This window comes from Octodon degus, unplaced genomic scaffold (genome assembly GCF_000260255.1).
Source record: "Octodon degus isolate 3935 unplaced genomic scaffold, OctDeg1.0 scaffold00319, whole genome shotgun sequence".
In the NCBI taxonomy this organism is placed as follows: Eukaryota; Metazoa; Chordata; class Mammalia; order Rodentia; family Octodontidae; genus Octodon; species Octodon degus.
Genome location: NW_004524895.1, coordinates 1,266,097 through 1,271,237, shown reverse-complemented (window position 1 = coordinate 1,271,237; position 5,141 = coordinate 1,266,097). Strand labels below are relative to the sequence as shown.

At 43.0% G+C, this 5,141-nt stretch overlaps 1 pseudogene; it reads right to left on the bottom strand.

Moving 5' to 3' along the window:
* Positions 1 to 1,867: 1,867 nt before the first annotated feature.
* Positions 1,868 to 5,141, bottom strand: part of LOC101579833 — a 27,943-nt pseudogene continuing 24,669 nt past the window's right edge.

Genomic DNA, 5,141 nt, shown 5'->3' with positions numbered 1-5,141 from the left:
TGCTGGGACCAGTAGGTCCCGCTGGCCCAAGGTAGCTGGATGTTCTACTGTATTTTTTGGTTGAAGTGTGTTTTAGGGAGGTTTGTTTTTTGTTTTTGGTGCCAAGGACTGAACCCATGGCTTCCAGCTTGCTAGGCAAGCATTCTACAGCTGAGCCAAATCCCCAGTCCCTCTCCCTATATAGTCTGAAATTTACCATTGGTTTGTAATACATGGCTTTTATCAGACTGAAATAAATACATTCTTCTCCTATTTTCTTTAGCAGTTGTCATAAATAGATATTGAATTTTGTGAGCTGCTTTTTCTATGACGACTGTGTTATTATGTGATTTTTTTTGTCCTTGTTTCTGTTTATGTAATGTGTTACAGCTTTTGATTTTTATATGTTGAACCCATTCTGCATCCCAGGAATGAATTTTACTTGGTCATGTACGTAAAGACTGTAGGTTATTCCTACAGTCTTTTTGACAATTTGTTACATTCTGTTTGTCATTATCTTCCTTAGGGTTTTTGCAGCTATGCTCATTAAAGAGGTTACCCTGTAGTTCTATATTTTGGATGTGTCTGTTTGTGATTTTGAAATCAGGATAGTGTTAGTTTCAGCATGATTTGGGGAGCATCTTTCCTTTCAATTTCATTAAAGATTTTTGGGAGCATTGACAGAACTTGTCTTCAGTTCTTTTAGAATTCAGAAGTGAATCCATTAGGACATAGACTTTTCATGCTTGGTAGTGTTTTATTATATCTTCAATTTCAGTGACTGATAGTGAATTATTCAGGACTTTTTGTGTTCTTGGTTCATCACTGAGAGTCCATATATGTGTAGGAATTTTTCCATTTCTTTAGAATTTTCCTTGTTGTGAAAGTATAATTTCTCAAAGTGGCTACCAATAATCTGGATTTGGCTCAGTGCATGTGATTTCACCTGTTTTATTACCAATTGCATGGACTTGGGTTTTGATTTTCCTTGTTTGGGTGAGATTGCCTAAGTGTTTGTCTATTTTGTTTAATTGTTTAAAGAACCAATTTTTCAACTCACTGATTCTTTGAACTGTTTTTAGTCTGAATTTCATTAATTTCTACATTAACTTTTGTAGTTTCCTTCTTCAAACTAGCTTTGGTTTGGGATCGTTCTTGTTTTTCTGGGACCTTGAGATGTATCATTGGGTTATTTATTTGAACTCACTCTGTTTTGCTGATGTGGAAAATCATCAGTATAAACTTCCCTCTAAGGACTGTCATCATTGTGCCCCTTAGATTCTATTATGCCATACTAGCATTGGTGTTTGAGTGTATGAAATATCTCATTTCTTTAATGTCACCTGTGACTCTTTGAGTATTCAAGAGGGTATTACTGAATGAATCTCTATGCTTTTGCATAGTTTCTATGGGATTTTTGCCATTGATTTCTAGGGTTCTTTTTGCACTATTATCTGATAATAGGCATGGGATAATTTCCACTCTTTTGTATTTACTCAAATATGGTTTATGGGATAATAGGTTGTCTATTTTCAGAAAGCTTTGGAGCTGTTGAGAATGCATTTTCTTTTTTTAATAAATATTTGAAATTTTATTTTTTTAAAAAACACACCACAACCATGAACATTTTTACAGTTAGAGGCCCTCTTGGTTCTCCACAATGATAACTGAGCATGCTCACATGGGTTCCCATAATTAAATCGTACTTAAACAACATTTTTAAAAGAAGGAAAAAAGAACTCAGCACACTACCATTTAACTTGTTTTAATGTTTCTTCACAAATGGTGAAAAATCCTAAAATACAGGCTAAAATACAGGCAAGGAATATTCATAGTGTTGTGGTCAACATTATAAATATGCAATTATAAATTTAAAACATTTTCTGGTTTAAAGAATAAATCTGGTAGTCAATGCAGCTCTGCGGAGTTTCTGCATCTCGTAGGGCCAGTCTCTGCTCTGCTGACAGCGCTCACCTTTGTCCATTTTTCCAGGTCCTCCACGTCCAACTCTTCCTCCTCCCATTTGTTCCTTCAAAGGTCCAGGAGGGCCCCCTGGACCACCTCATCTTCCTCCACCAAAACCACCTTGGTCCATGCCGTTGCCACCATGGAAACCAACTCTGTCTCCACCACGGCCACTTTTGAACATTCCACCAGGACCACCACAGTCCATGAGGCCACCTCTTCCTCCCCACATGCTACCAGGGCCACCTCTGCCATGATCAACCTCCCAGGGGTGGGAAGGGTGGCAAGAGGAAGCCTTCAGGTTTTGGGGCTTTGCACTGGTTGCATTCTGTTCTCCGGGCGAAATTCTGGTTTCCACAACCCGGATTGGGACATTGCCAATCTCCAGCTCGATGTTGGATGTTTCTTCCTCCAGAGTGGTTTCCACAGGAACCCCTGGGGCTTCCTGGAGGGAAGCCTCCTCTGTTTTCCCCATGACCTCCCATGCAACCCACTGGTCCCCCAGGACCTCACGGGCCATTTGGACTACCACGGAGAGGTGCTGGCATCCCTCTGCCCTCAAGAGGAGGCATTCCACCTTGCATGCTGTTCATTGGAGGCTTCTTCCAAGCAAGTGAGACTTTAAGTCTGCTTTCTTGAAAATCTTTCCCCACAAGGCACTCCACAGCAGCCGTGGCAGTTGGTAGATCTTCATAGATCTTAACACCACAGGCTTTTCTGTTTTCTGGTCCAGGTAGATGTGGCTCATGGGTTGCCCAGTTCTCTTGTTGATCTTAACAACCCCACATTGCTTAAGGAAGATTTCCAGATCATCAAGTGTCACATTGTCATTTAGTCCATGTACATAAATTGCACCATTGTCAGAGTCTTCATTAGGATCTATGGGATGACCTAGATCAAGATCTGATCCTTCATCCCTGGGTCCACCAGGCTTATTGAAACTACCTTGCTCTCAGTGCCCATTCCACTGCATTCTCCTCCCACCCACCTCTGCTCATGCCTCTGTGATCAAATCCCCTCTTCCCCTCCCCTGGTTATCAGGGCCACTCGTGCTCTGTCTTTCTCCTGGTTCAGAAAATCCTCCAGACTCCTGCCCATAAACGCCCATGCTCCTGGGGTGGTCCTGTCAGAATGAACCCTGCTACCCATAGCTGCTGTTCTGTTGGCTATATTGACTTGGAACCTGGCTGTAGGATCCAGACTATGGGGGGTAATTAGTGGGAGGTTGCTGCCCATAGCTGCTTTGTTGACCATAGCTACTCTGTTGTCCATAGCTGCTCTGCTGTCCATACGTGTTCTGCTGAGAGTAACTGCTCTGATCATAACTAGTCGGCTGTGTAGAAGAACAGCTGGTAGGAGGATAGGATGGAGATGCCATATGCAGACTGAGCTGCATAAGAAGCCTGGGTGGTGGTGACTGCAGCAGTGGTGGTATCATAAGCACCAGTGCCATACCCCTGGACAGGTTAGCTATATGCCTGGGGAGGGTGTCAGCTGCAGCAGTGTAACCCGTGGGAGGTTGTCCATAAGAAGTTGTATGCTCAGTCTGCCCATAGGTGGCAGTGGTCTGAGCCTGGGTATAGCTGACATCAGTAGGCTGTCTGTAGGTTCCATAGCTTTGTTGCCTATATGCCTTGATGGTCTGTGCATGTTCTTGAGTTGGTTGGTGGTGCAAGCACTGTAGCCCTGCTGGGCTGCAGCTTGGCTGTAGGTATATAATCCGTGGGCACCACTTTCTTTCCTTCCTCCTCGTTCTCTCAACTTCCGTCACCCTCTAGCTTTTCCTCTCAAGAATGTATGAACTTTTTGTTGGATGGAACACTGTAGATGCCTATCAAGTTCATTTTTAAAAGGTTTTGTTGGGCTGGTCAAATAGCTCAGCAGATTAAAGCATCTGCAAGCAGGCTCAGGGCCTAGGGGTTTGATCTGTGGGCCTGCCTTGCCGGCCTCACCCCCAGGGCACTCTGAGATGGCAATTGAGACTGGGAGTGGTGGTGAGCGCCTGTAATCCCAACTGTAAACAGGAGAATTACCACAAATGCGATCTAGTAGTGAGATCCTGAATACCCTGTAGACCCTTCCCTAAAAAAAAATACAAAAAAAAAAAGAAAAAAAAAGGTTTTGTTAAGGTCTGATATTTCTTTGTTGGTTTTCTTTTTTTATGATCTGTCCATTTGTGACAGTGTATTTTGAGATCTTATTAGTTGTAGTGGTGTTTCTCTGATTTTTCATGACCATTAGTGCTTGTTTTTGAAGTGGGTGTACCAATATTTGGTGTGTATATGTTTTAATTTTTTTTTTGAGCTTGGGCTTCACTCTATAATTCAGGCTTTGAACTCTCTATGTAGCCCAGGCTGGCCTCAAACTCATAGAAATCTTCCTGCCTCAGTCTCGCAAGTGCTGGGATTGTAGGCATGTGCTACCACATCCAGCAAATAATTGTTAACTCTTCCTTATTTTTTTATCTTTTGTTTAGCTCCTCATCCTGCCAGATGCATTTATTCATTTTTTCTTATTGGCCCTGTCGGGTTTATTGTCTCTAAAATGTCTTTGAGAATTTTTTGTAATGATGCATTGGTGGTCATGAATTGCTTCAGGTGTAAAAAAGTTATTTTCTTTGGTGAGAGATGGCAAGGAAGACTGTATTCAAGGAGGATATCAATTTAGGCATAGTCAGAGGAGAAGAGCAGAGCACCAGGCCTGTGCTGAGGACAGAGAAAAGCTGTGGCCTGGCTTCCCTTTGAGCCCAGACACCTTGGGCTTCTGGGGTCTGTGCAGCCACAGAGGAGAGGGGACAATGTTGTAAGAGCAGAGCAATGGGTTTATACACTGAGTTGGAGACTGAGCTCTCTTGCACGCAGTATGGACGGGTGGGTACTCACAGCTCAAAACCAGGATGAAGCCTGGGGCATGGAAAATTATTAAGAGAGCTATCTGTGCTCATAGAGGACTCAGAAAAACCAGGGCAGTAGGATCCCTGGCCTAGCTGGAGCAGCATGAACAAAGCTCCCCTGGAGGTGGGAAAGGTCAGACAACTCATAAGACCTTAAGTTAAAACACCATAAGAATAAAGGGAGTGACAGAGGAACAGGGAAAAAAGGAGAGAAAGAAAGAGAGAAAAAAAGAAACTGTGGAGGGGCTGGAGAGATGGCTCAGTGGTCTAAAGCACCTACTTAGAACAAGCTTAGCAAAGCATC